This window comes from Lemur catta, chromosome 1 (assembly GCF_020740605.2).
Source record: "Lemur catta isolate mLemCat1 chromosome 1, mLemCat1.pri, whole genome shotgun sequence".
In the NCBI taxonomy this organism is placed as follows: Eukaryota; Metazoa; Chordata; class Mammalia; order Primates; family Lemuridae; genus Lemur; species Lemur catta.
The window spans coordinates 70,370,097-70,383,975 of record NC_059128.1 but is presented as its reverse complement, the minus strand read 5'-3'; the positions used below and the strand labels follow the sequence as shown (position 1 = coordinate 70,383,975).

General features: G+C 42.5%; 1 non-coding gene across 1 annotated transcript; it reads left to right on the top strand.

Moving 5' to 3' along the window:
• The first annotated feature begins 7,893 nt into the window (after positions 1–7,893).
• Positions 7,894–8,000, top strand: LOC123631162. Its single transcript, XR_006733031.1, has one exon. It is a non-coding gene; the product is annotated as a U6 spliceosomal RNA (small nuclear RNA).
• Positions 8,001–13,879: the final 5,879 nt, after the last annotated feature.

The window sequence follows — 13,879 nt, the reverse complement described above, 5'->3', positions numbered from 1 at the left end:
TAGAGGCCGTAATTTTTCTTGCTTTACTCACTAGGAAATTAAGCCTAGAAGGTTTGAGTAAATTTTTCAAGATCACGTACTTGGTACGCGGCAGAGGCAGCATGAGACTCGGGCCTTTATGAGTCTAGCCATTGGTTCCCACTGTATACTATTCCCACTATCCAAACGTCCTCAGTGCCCACACCACCAGGTGGTACAAATGCCATCTTAGTAAGCATTGACCCTAGGTCAGTATGGCTCAGAGTATGTGTGTTCCACAGACCTTCAGCATCAGCATCATCTGGGAGCTTCACGGAAATGTGAATTCTCACACCTCCCTCAGACCTACTGAATCGGAAACTCTAGGGGTGGGGCCCAGCAATTTGCTGTTTACCAAGATACCCAAGTGATTCTGATGTAAGTCAAAGTTTGAGACAGGCTTAGATCAAGGGTTCTCAACTTTGACCGAACGTTAGAATTACCCGAGAAACTTTTAAAACTTCCCCAAATGCTCAGGTGCACCCCAACTAATTAAATCAGAATCTATGGAGCCAAGACCCAGGAATCAGATCCCAGGTGACTCCAATGTGTGCAAGATTCAGACTAACTGGCCTAGATTTTTTTTGCCTGGTAACCCCTCTCGGTGAAACTGAGTAGCATTGGTCCCTTCCTCGTCTCTCACACACTCCTGCCTCTTACACATCTCCAGGAGTCCCCAGGGGGCATCTGACAGACGATCAGGGTAAAGCGTGGTCTTCCACTCTGGCTTCCACTGCCATGTCCAGTGCACTCTGGCCATCACAGGCACAGCCTTTGCCACTTGCTCCCAGCTGCCAGCATCCAGGCCCTACAGATGCCATTGCCTGGTGCTGCATGGTTCACGGCTCAGCTGCAGCTCTGGACCAGAGCGGGGAAATTTAACCCCCCAGGCTCTGAGTTCTACTCTTTCTCTGAAGGCCCCCAGTAGAAGCCCTCAGGCCCCAAGAATTTACTGGGACAGCTCTGTTTCCAAAATAGGCCTTTTGTTTCAAGGTGTTCACTATCACTCCCACAGTAGCTCAATCAGGGCGTTTTAAATACTATTAATCAGAAGAATCACTTCCCTCCAATCTTCAGGTCCTGTCACTGAGTCTGTTCACTGTGCTGTGTCCCACTTGAAATAGGTGTAAATTCTCCTTCTGGGGCTCTTCCATCCCCCAGCAGTTTGCCTACCGACATCAGCACCTGATTCATCAGACAGGCCTGTGTATACTGTAACCTCCTCAGCCTCAGTGGCACCTGACTCCACATGCCACACGTGTTACTGGGCCAGCCAGTATGCTGGCTCTAAATATAGAGAACAGGATATATTTTGGTACAGCTATTTAAATTTCGTTAACTGTGGCCACCAAAACATGGGAACTCATTCATTCAGAATCAAATTGATAGGAAAACTGAAATTACTGGATTTTTTAATACAATTTATACTTGATTTTCAAAACTTTTTATATTTTGAGATAATTGTAGATTCCCATGCTGTTGTGAAAAATAATCCAGAGATCCCATACACCCTTCATATACCCTTCATCCAATTTCCCCCAGTGTAACATCTGGTATAACTCTTGTGCCTGAATATCGTTGATACAATGCATAGTTTGTATTTTGATTGTATAGTTGATATAATGCATCAACTATATTCAGATATCACCAGTTTTACATGTCCTCATTTCTGTGTCTGTGCGAGTGGTTGGTGCTAGGCAATTTTGTCACATGCATAGATGCATATGGTCACTAGAATACAGTACAGTTCCTATATAAGGATTGCTCACACCACCCTTTTATAGCCACAACTACTTTCCTTCCTTAAACCCGGGAAACCACTAATCTGTTCTTCAGCTCTATAATTTTGTCATTTCAAGCATATAATACAAATGGAATCATCAGTATGTTGCTTTGTGTAGTTTTTTTGTGTTTGCTCTAGGTATTATAATATACATTCATAACTTATCACAGTCTATGGGTAACAACATGTTACCACATCTATTGATGTATAGAAATCTTCTATTTAGGTCCCTTTACCCTCCCTGTTCCTTAAATATGATCGTCTTAAGTATTTCCTCTATCAAGATTAGGACCACATCACATCATGTTACAGTTTTTGTTTCACCTATATGTGATGTAAAAAACTCATGAGAAAGTCAATTATATTTGCTCCTATTTTTACCAGTTCTAATGTTCTTTCTTTTTGAAGTCCCAAGCTTTCTTCTGTTATTTCCTTTAGCCATTCTTTTAATGATAGGTCTGTTAGCAACAACTTTTCTTAGCTTTTTTTCATCTAAGAATGACTTTATTTCTCCTTCATTCCTGACAGACATTTTTGCCGGATACAGAATTTCAGGTTAACAGTTCTATGCTTTCAGGACTTGAAAAATGTCATACCACTTTACTCTGGCCTCCAGGGTTTCAGATGAGAACCTGCTCTCATTCTCACTGGTGTTCCCCTGTAAGCATTGTATCACTTCTCTCTGTCTCCCCTCAAGACTTTTGTCTTTAGTTTTCAGAATTTTAATAATGATGTGCCTTAGCATGGATTTCTTTGGATTTATTGTATTTGGTATTCTTTAAACTTCCAAAATCTGTAAGTTTATATCTTTCACCAAATGTGGGAAAATTTCAGCCATTATTTCTTTGAATACTTTTTCAGTCCCACTTTCCCTCTCCTGAGGATCCAAAGATACAAATGTTAGTTCTTTTATTTCCCCATGTGTCCCTGAGACTGTTTATTTTATTTTTTCAGTCTATTTTTTTCTTTTGAGTAAATTCTATTGATCTGTCTTTGGGTTCACTGATTATATACTCTGTTATCTTTGCTGTACGATTGAGCCTATCCAGTATGTTTTTCATTTAGCTTATTGCATTTTTTATATCTATAATTTCCATTTGGTTCTTTTTTATAACCTCCATTTCTTAGCTGAGATTTTCTATTTTTTCATTTGTTTCAATAGAATTTGTAACTGTTTTGTTGAAGTATTTTTATGATGGTTGCTTTAAAATTGTTGTCAGATAATGCCAACATCTGATTCATCTTGATGTTTGTATCTCAATTGTCTTTTCTCATCCATGTTGTGATTTTGAATTGTATCCTGAAAGTTTTGATATTATATTTTGATACTCTGGATCATGTTTAATCTTCTTTTATTAGCAGGCAGTCCCCCTGTTGAGAAGTTGAAGGCTAGGTGGGTGTGTATGTTTAGCTTCTGGTGCCACCCTGGCCAAGGTGGAGTGTTGACCCACACTGCCTCATTGCAGTGGGTGGGCGGAAGTTCTGCACCTCCCTGGGCCCCACTGACATCTTCCCAGTGAAATTGAGGCACTGACACTACTGTCTCATTGCCTGCAAATGGGGGTGAAAACTCCACTCTCCACTGGGGCCTGCTGAAACCAGGGGAGCAGATAGAGAGAAGTCAAGGGACAACTGGAATGCACATCTCATTCCCCTCATTTTGCCTGGTTGATTTTGGGTGATGGAAGGTCGGGGGAGCAGAGTGCTGACCAGCCATGTCTTGTGCATCCTCGTTCAGTCTCATTGCTGCTGGGTGGGTGTGAGGGCTCAGCTCCCCACTGGGGCCTACTGACACCACAGGTGGAGTGCTGACTAGTGCTGCCTTGCACAGCCTAACTCAGTCTTGCTGATGCGGGGGCTGGTGGGAGGCAGGAAGGTGTGCAGGGTTGAAGGTTCAGTTTGCTGTTGGACCCATGCTGGCACTGCCCTGGTGGGAGAGTAGAAGCACTGCCTGCTTCTGCCAGGCAGGAAATGGAAGATCAGCTCCCTGATCAGTCCCACCAACACCACTGGGCAGGGGAATTGAAGCACCAGCACCTGATTCCATGGGGACAGAAGATGAGGGAGAAGATCAGCTCCCATTCTGCTCCACTGAAACTATGGAGATGGGAATGCAATTTTCCCACTGGCGTTTGGCAAGATTAGGACAGGCGTAACCGAAAACACTTTCCATTGCGAGGGCTCCCTTTTCTTGGTCCTTTGACTAGGAGGAACAGACTGTTCTTAGAGCTTGTTTTGTCTGTGCCTGTTGGCAGGTTTTGGCTGGAGGCATCTGCAGCACTCTGTGGGGTACAAGAGAGGCAATAAGAAAACCCACAGAACTCACCACCATGTTGTTTGTCCAGCCCTAAATCCCTAGGCAGTCCATCTTCCTCTTCCTTCCTTTGAGTATTCCTATGTTTGCTGTATTAGGTCCACAGCTGTAAGAGAGAGCACCTGGAGTGTTCCACCTTGACCAGAAATAGAAGTATTATCTATACTTGATTTTTAAGAGAAACAAATAGATAATAGTTATGTTGATATTAACAAAACATTCATTTTCAGGATGTTATAATTTTAGTTCACCCAATATTATACATCTGTCATACACATTATATTATAGTATGTGACAAAAATTAGTTTTCAAAATGAGAATATTCTGGAAATAACTTCAGAAGTATCAAAGAAAATGAAATGATCTTCCCTGTAGTTTTGTGTGGGTGTATCTAATGAGCTTAACTCTCTGAACAATGGTAGTTTTCAACTTAACTGGAAACCCAATTCCTAACCAATTTGGCTAAAGAGATTTCATTGCCTGGAAAACCTGGAACAGAATTAGATTATAAACCAATTAGTTTTTAAAATAGCAGTGCTGGTGAAAAAGATTTTAAGCTGCACTCAGAGATGCAGTGTCTTTCTTCAAGGATGTGGAGGTTATTATGTAGAAATCTCCACTGGGTAAACAAGACAAAAACATGCTTGCCTTTCAGCAAGAGGATGTTAAATTAGATTTTTTTTCTTCCTTTCTTAAATTTATAAAATTAATATATGCTTCTGGAATAATATTCAAATAATGTATAAGTATAAAATGGAAGTTGTAATAATCCCTTCCTCCCTTGACCTTCAGTACTCTCCCCACTGTTAAGAGTTTTGGTGTGTTTGGTTGGATTTTAGAAACAGCCTTTAACAGTCAAAGATTTCTATATACAGATGAACTTGCAATCATTCATTCCCTAAAGATTCTCAAAGTCAGTCATGGCAAATGACTTAGGGCACATGGGGAAGACCTCTCTCTCGGGGTCTGCTCCAGCTTTCAATTCATGAAGAATAAGGTGTGGCTACTCTTTAACACACATACACACAGGTGCACACACACATTCAACACACTTTTCATTTGAAAAGACTGTTTCAGTGGCACCTTCGGTAGTGTGTTTATTTCCCACTTCACGTGGAACCTTGATGTCATCTTCAAGTACAGAAGTTCAGCCTGTAGTGCACTGCGGGTACTCAGTGAGTATCTGCTGAACAAACTGTAATTATTCTAAGAAGGAACAACATATCTGTTTTGGTTTTCCTCATAAACACATGATTTGGATAGAAAATAATTTCACAAATATAGCACAGTATGCTAAAGTTTATTAACTAATTATTTCTCCCAGTATTTTCTTTCTTTTTATAACCAAACATTGAATGAACCCAGTATTTTCTTCTCCTTGAAGCCTCTTGGGCCTTTAGCAGTCTTGTCTCCTTCTCTAAATCATTTGCAAAATTATGCCAGATTGGTGAGTGTTGGGGGTGGGAGGAAACCTATGAATCAATTATTCCTGTGGGCTCAGCTCAAATTCCAGACCATGAAACCCTGCCCTGTTGCCCAATGAGAAGGATTTGCTCCCTTTTTCCAACCTCTTAGCCTCTGTTTAATTCCTCTTCTATGATACTTAGCACAGATTTTTGTGGTGGATGGTTGAGTCTGTGTACTATCTAATATAGGGAAAACAATCTCTTGGTGTACATATGCTGTCTCATTCATTCTAATAATCCCCACTGTACCTGGTGCAATGAATGTCTTGCCCAGAGAAGGTATTCAATAAATAATGACTGAGTGAAGAGATCGAATAAACCACATCTTGATTTCAAGGGAACACCATTTAGCCACAAAGTTGGATTTTTCCTCTTGTTCATATCTACATTTGCACAATACGCACCATTATTTTAGTTCTATTTAGTTAGAAAGAATGATTCTTTCAAATCAAAGAGTTTATTCATCTGAAATAGTTGACTAAGTTGTTTGCAAAATGAGAGACTTGGGATGTGTTTGAGTATCTACGTAAGTGAAAGCAAGCCTTGACACTCCCAAAGAAGTTATTTGAAAGCCCATTGTTCAAAATCAGTCACTGAGAACTGGATGTCTTCTTGGTTGATATGGAGAATCATGTTCAGAGAGACCATGAGGGTAAAAGATACTTCATTGGAAATGACACATGCTCTAACAATGGAGTATTATATGTTCCTAACATACCACCTTTCTTTGTAAAGGTATATTCATTTCACAGTCTCAGTGTGTGTGGTGATTATGAAATGTTACCTTGACCTCCTATACCTACAAACATCTGAGAGAACAAAGAACATCTGTTCATTCTTAGCTGCTGCCCAATACCAGCCTTAAGGTTTTTTTAAACCCTGTCTGTGTGATTGTGACCGAATCAGATGTTTTTTAAAGATGTACTTGATCTGTCCTTGTGACATTGTGATGAAATACAGGACATAGAAGCAATAAACGTTTCACTCATGACTGATCCTCTCAGATTCATACAAACATGTTCTAGGTGAGAAAGTAGGAAAATTTAAGATTTAACCTTTCACATTTAGTCAAAATAAGGGTTAGTTTCCAGATGGGTCCAAGAAAAATCTCACTGCATAAAGATACAAATGATGGAATAATATTTTAGAGTTTGATATTTAGGCCTGAGGTGTGTACATTTCCAGAAGGAACTAGAACACTGAAGCTTTTCTAATGCATAAAGCTTTCCTCCTCATGGGATCAGTTTTGCCTTTTCTGTTACCATTTTCGAGGCCCATACCCCTGACTTGGAAAAAATGAGCACAGTGTATAGTTTTCTACTGCAAGATATGAAAGCGAAGCCTCAGCCCCTTGTGCCAGCATCTGTCTGTTCTTCTGATTTAGCATTTTCGGTTTTCCATTCAGATAGGAATGAGTGGGAAGAGCGGAGAGAGTTGGAGGTCTCTCCCCCATCACCATCTCCCTCTCCTCATCCCTTTCTTCTCATCCCCATACATCCCTTGAGCCCACAGCTTGGTGATGTGATCCTTGAGTGGACACTAGAAATGACCAATTATGTCAGTCTAAGAGATCAGCTTGGTTTAAAGTTCCAGGGCTCTCCCTCTGCACCCTCAGGACAGGGGCTCTGGACTCTCTTGTTATTGGACAGGGAACACAGAAAGACGGCCACACACTGGCTGGGCCATGAGCCCGATGTGAGTCTTCTGTGTCAGCTATAAATGTTGTGCTCTAATATTAAACAGTGACCAGAATCTGTCCTTTGAAAATTGCATATTTAAATAGAATTTGCAAAAGGGTTACCTGAACAGATAGCACTCTTCTTGTTCATCTGAAAAGAAGGTTCTCACCTTAGGGTCTATCCAATCATTGCAGGTATTTCTTTGATGATGTAGTATTTTACTCTGTTCCATCCTTTGGGTCATTTTCTAGGTCATTCTGATCATTTTTCAATGCCATGTCATAATTTAATGTCTGATTCTTTTCTCAGTCCTCAAAGGCTGGCACTTCTCTCTGAAATACAATAAGCCCTAGGCCTACTTATTTGTGCGGTGCCAACATTCACACTCAAGTAATGGCTTGAGAAGGCTTTTCAGTTGTTTTTATTTTAGAAGTACAATCTCTGTTTTTTGATTAACACAAAACACTGGCTTTAGGCAAAGCCTTTATTATTATTATTATTATTAATTTATGAAATTAAATTAGAGGCTGTGAGGGTAAGATGAATTGGTTATTTGTAGTCCTAACTAAATAGAGTTTGGAAATATTGATAATAAGATAGGTGTAAAGATTTTTTTTTTCCAAAACAACTGCTGTGCTGGCTTCGGCAGCACATATACTAAAATTGGACTGATGCAGAGAAGATTAACATGGCCCCTGTGCAAGGATGACACACAAATTCGTGAATCAAAAAATTTAAAATTAAAAAAAAAAAAGAAAACTACTGCTTTTAGACTCCTCACATAAAGACAAAGCCTTCAGCAATATATTTATGTGGTTTAGTTTTATGTTTGTGATAGACTGGTTTTTAGACTGCAAGTTTGAACCAGTCAACAGCTGAGTTGGAAACTAGAATTTGCCCTCTAAAATATATAAGTGAGTTATATATGGATGGTATAATCCCAAGAGCAGAGTCTGCTCCCAGTTTGACATTCTTTGGTTCCAGCTGTTGACTAGAGATAATTTAGATTATAACAGTAGGACCAAGAAATGCTTTTAATGCAAATCCCTTGCATTGCATGTGTCTCTCTTTGAAGAACAAGTGGACATTCTTGCAAACTACCAGAATAGGAGGCTGTTTGTCTTTTCTCAGCCCAGCAGCTATAAGTAGATATTGAAACCAAGGCCTTATGAATTTTATGTCTCATTTAGTTTTATTTTAGGGAGATTGTAACATACAGCTTTACAAACTGACCCAGACATGTTGTTTTCTTTGTACTTTTCTGTCCAGTGTTTTCTAGTTCCCCACAATAATAAGCACGTATTATTTTTATAATGGGGAAAATATTATTTTAGACTACCAGTTATACTTATCATGTTGAGAGTAAAATCAAAATGATATTATACTTTCTAGGCAATGTATATTTTCATTAGGCAATGCATGCTTTCATTGGGGTAGAAGAAACTACAAACATATATACAAGTCATCACGGACTCTTGGCCACTTGTAAAATGATCACCCCCAATTTCAATTTCAAATGTTCTCTTCATTGTTCCCTTAAGTTCATTATCCCTCTATCCATTCATCCTTTGTTTGTTCCACAAAAGATTTATGGAAGCTTATAAAGATAGAAAAGTGAAAGCTCAAAGTGGAAGAAGAAGAAAAATGAAATAGAGATGGGTATGTAAAATAGATCACAATGACCTGTCATCAAGTTAACAATTGGGCCACATATGTGGTTTTCTAAGATTTTTCTAAGCCACCATCAAAAGTGAAACCTGACTGGTCACTAGATTCGGGGACCACAAAATCAAAACAAACTAGTTGGCTGGTAGAAATGCTACTGTTCTTGGTATTAGGGTCAGACAGGACATTCTCCCAAGAGGCTCATAAAGAAGAGCGTGTCCTGTGATGAACATCCATGACAACACCCTTACAATAGAGGCAGTGACCTATTTCTTACACAGCCCCTTGTTATAGGCTGTTGACATCACATGGAAGAACAGCTCAGTAAAAATGGGTACTGCAGCTGGCAGACTGTCCAGCTTCATCCAGAAGTTGACCATGTTGACCATATACACAAAGCGAGTCTCAGGTTAGTGCCAGCCCCTAGGAAATTGGCAGTACATGTCAGCAGTTGGTATTGCTGTTACTGTTGTCATGTGTCAGGTGTGTGCCTGGGCTTTGATGGGGAAGAGATGGGTTCCACATCATGCAGGTGCGTGAAAGTGGCCTTCAGGAGTCTCTGAGCTCACAGCTCTTACCTCCTCTCAGGCCCTCTAGCCCTTGTGCTGGCAGGTCAGGCTTAGGTCGGACATTGCCATGTTTGTACTCTCCAGGAAAGGTGGACTTGCTCCAGGTAACACTTGAAAACTGCAGCTCCATAAATAGAGTCCCTGCCCGTGTGGGGAGCAAGCCAAATCTGAGCTAAGAGGAATACCTTCCAAGCAGAAGCCTGTGAGCAGGAGTGTTTCATTCCTGAAGGACAAATCCTTTTAAGGAATTAGAAGGCTACCGATAAATCTTTTCTGATTTCTCTGACTTATACCAGGATAGAGGAAAGCACAAATGTGGCCTTTAGATAATTATGGCCATGGACTCTAGGATCCAGAAGCATCTCCCTTCTATGTCCCCCCTTTCTCCTTGCCTTGTCCCCTTTTCTCCTGCCTTCTGAATCATTAAATGGTTCATTACAGTTGGTCCTATCATGTCAGAAGACAGTGACTGCTGGTATCTGCCAAGAACAGAATCCATTTGGGGCCAAAATACCCTCCCCTGGGTTAATCTCCTTGGTGGTTGCATGTAAAACACGGGGCAATGTGCATTAAGATAAGCCATGCCTCGGTATTGGATTCTGAGCACCAGGATGTGCGGGGCCTGCAGTGCTCACAGTCATGTCACTTTCTTTTTTTAATGAAAACTGAAACCCAGCTCCAGCCAGAGGGCAGTGGGGGTGAACAAATGTGTAGGGAAAGAAAATAGAAATGTTTAGGAAGGCTAGCTCCCCAACTCCTGGTCTGATCTAGAAAGAGCCTCTCCCTCCCTATTAGCACATGGAATGGAGAGGGACAGGAGGGGACGGGGAGGGCTCATGGGGAGGAATTAAGTGTGGCTCAGTCTGTTTCTGGCTTCTCTGTAAATACTGCAACACCTCAGAATAGAGGAACAGCTGAGATAAGTGACTGCTAATCCCCCAGTGCTGGGGAGGAGGCTGGGCCGCTCCCTTCCAGATCCCAGCAGATGGTGGATGAAACAGGCTTCCCCCGAGGCAAGGGCAGCAGAACTGTCCCACCTTCTGTTCCTTCAGCTTGCTCTGCACGTCTCCCTCCTGGCCTGTCCGAGCTGACAAGGGCCTCACTGGCCCTCGAGGGCCCTGGGGACCAGCCCCAGCTTTGCCGTCCCGCGGGGGTACGCAAGGTCAGCCAAGCTGGACTCCGGCCAGCACTGGCAGCTTGGGCGGCATCCAGCAGAGCTCCACCAGCTTCAGAAAGGCCAGCCAGGCAGTGCTGCTGGGGAGGAACTTACCTGGGGAAGAGGGTGAGAGCTCATTTAAAATGCAGACTCAATCTTCCAGGCTGGAGCCTGGGAGTTTGAATTTGTGTCAGACAGCCCAGGTAATCTGGCTGCAGGCGGTTCTAGCCTCACATTATGAGAAAGAGCAGACCAAGGAGAGGGGCAGGCAATTTGAGTGATCATTAGGTACACGGTCTAAAGGCACATGCCTGGGGTTTATGTGCTGACTCTACCCCTTTGCTCATCTGTGTGACCTCAGCCAGAACAGGCTCTGTGGTTTCCCACCTCATAGGATAGAAGCCAGTCTTTCTCAAACTGTAGGGCGCAAGCCATTCCTGGGTTTGTAAATCAATTTAGTCACAATCAGCATTAAAAAATAACACTGGGAGATCAATTGCAAAACAATGTGAATTTACTTAACATAACCGAACTGTATACTTTTACATGGTTAAGATAGTAAATTTGATGTTATGTACATTTTACCACAACTTTAAAAAAATTATCTAGAATGCACCCATAGAGAGGATAAGTCATTTTTATATGCTGAAGTAAATACACATAAAAACCCAATCTCAATTTTTAAACTGAATGGATCCCTGAAAAGTTTTGTTAAATAAATATCAGTCATGAAATCTTATTTAACCATTGACTTATACTTTAAAATATATATAATAGGGTTCAAAGTTTTTAAAGTGCGGAAATTAAGCAGTAATACAAATAGTAAATATCATACATTTTTTAAAAAAAGTGTTTTTTCTTGCTATAAACGTAACACATATGAAAAGACACTTTGTTAAAAAATGAAATTGAATGGAATAGAAAAACATATTTTTAAAACATTTTAAGGGCGAATATTGTTTCACAAAACTGGTGTCAGTTCTCCACTGGCCTACCCACACCCCACTAGAGCCCACGATCCTGGGGTGAGTGGGCTGGAATTGGCCTCCTGAGCCCTGCAAGTATTTGCAAAGGACTCAGGTCAGTAATCATGGGGTTCAGTTCCTGGGAGCCTTTGTACTTATGGCAGTGAATGTGGGAATCTCTCATCAGCCACTCCCAAGTAGAAACTCTCTTGCTTTCATACAAATGTTCATGAACTTCAGTTCTGCTCTACCTTAAAAACAAGTAAATGACACTTCCTCGGGAAGGCCTTCTCTGAACCCTCTTTGAGACTCCCCTCCCCTTTTGGTGACTATCCCAGTGGTACCTCCTTTTCCTTCCCTGCACGTACCATAACTGTCTCTGACTTTTCAGTAATTGCCACAGAGGATGAGTCCGGCTCTGAATCACTGTGACTAGCACAGTTCTTGTCCTATAAATATTTGCTGAATCAATGAATGGATGAAATTGACCCCATTCTTCAAAAAACAGAGCGCTACTACTGCCTCCAAAAGTATCATTATTACTGAATTGTAATAGTATAATTTGCTTTGTATCTTCTATGTGACTATCATTTGTCTCTAATTATTACAATACTCAATAACCCCTGCAAGAAAAGAGTTATTTTGCCTCTTTTCAGAGGGGAAAATTGGGGCTCAGGAAAGTTGTCTTGCCTAAGACAAAACAGAGAGTAAGTAGTAAGTGATAGAGGCAGAATTTGAACCCAGGGCTGTCTGGGTTCCAGATACCAGTCCCGTATCTCCTTTTCCTGGGTTCTTCTGCACTGGCATGAGCCAAGGCAGCGCTACTCTTTGCATCTTGTCAATAGGCATTTTCACTGTAAGATGCCTGCTGTGGGGCAGGGCATGATCCAGGCGGGGCCTCTTACCTGGCTGCATCCCCCAGCTGCCCCCGCAGTTTCCTCTCCAGTCCAACCCAAACATGGTTGGGGAGCGCAGAGGGGAGGGCCCAGCATTCCCCAGTCCAGACACAGTATCTAATCAGCAGGCCTCCTCACCGTATCAATGCAAGACCACTCTAGAGAGGGATGCCTGTGCCCAGTCTTCTATTTTTAACTGGTGTGAACTGGAGGAAAAACACAAGCATTAAAAATCAAAGTGCCAGTCAGGAACTGAGAATACAGGGCACCCCAGGGCAATCTAGTGATCTGTGTCCTTCTTATGTCTCCCTCTTTCTCCCCCTTCTCATTTTATGCCAACTTTCTTTTTCCTTCTCAAATGTCTAAAGATCCTGCAAAATTTGTTTTCCATGAAAGAGATGACATCAGTCATTTATACCAGTGCTTCTGACACTTTAATGTACATATCAACCACTGGGATCTTGCTGAAAAGCAGATTGGGGTGAGACTGCATTTCTAGCTCATTCTCAGATTATGACCATACTGCTTGTCCACACACTGCGCTCTGAGTACGGAGGGTTGATGTGTTTATGTGGTTTGAATTGCTCTTATCTTCTAGACAAGAGTATTTGCCTTTTTAGTTTTGTCTCCACCTGGAATGAAGGCCTTGGCCCCAGTTTAAGGACATTCATCTATCCACCAGCAAGTGGGCAAGCTGCTTTCAGCATGTGTTCCTTCGTTTACTTTGGCAGCAGGGGATCCTCTTCAGGCCTAAAGATCAAGAGTCCGAGTTTGAGCGAAATCTCCCAGCATGGGTGAGGGCTACCTGATATCTGGGCTGGGGTGCACCTGGTCCCTTCTCCAGCAAGACTTGGCCAAGCACTCACAGCAACCCTTGTCAGCCTCCTCCGTGGCCAGACCCAGACCCATGCATGGGCTGGCACCGGGGTAGCCTTGATTCATCCCAGCACCCTGAATAAAGCCATCAGGCTGGTGGGGGCTAGACCAAAAGGGTGCCCTGTCCCAGGTGCCCCTTTGCCAGGCACTCAAATGTGCTGCTGTGGTGTCCTTTGTACCCATGAGAGCTGCCAGGGCTCTGCTCCTCCAGCTCCCAGCCCTGGAAGATGAGAAGCTGCTGTCGCTCCCCTGCTGCCCTGGCCCAGCTGTCAGGACCCCTCAGCAGAGGGCAGGGCGCCAAGCCTTCCCACTCGCATGTGGCTTATTGTCCCTTAGGTTGGCGGGGTGCGGAGGAACAAATCCACAGCGCATCCAGGGAGCACCCCCACCCCAGGAAGGGGAAGGGGGCGGGTTGGCGTCACTTAGTCTTCCCCAGCCCCCTCCCCTTCACCGCCTGCCCCTCCCTAGCTCCCTATTTGGCCATCCCCGTGG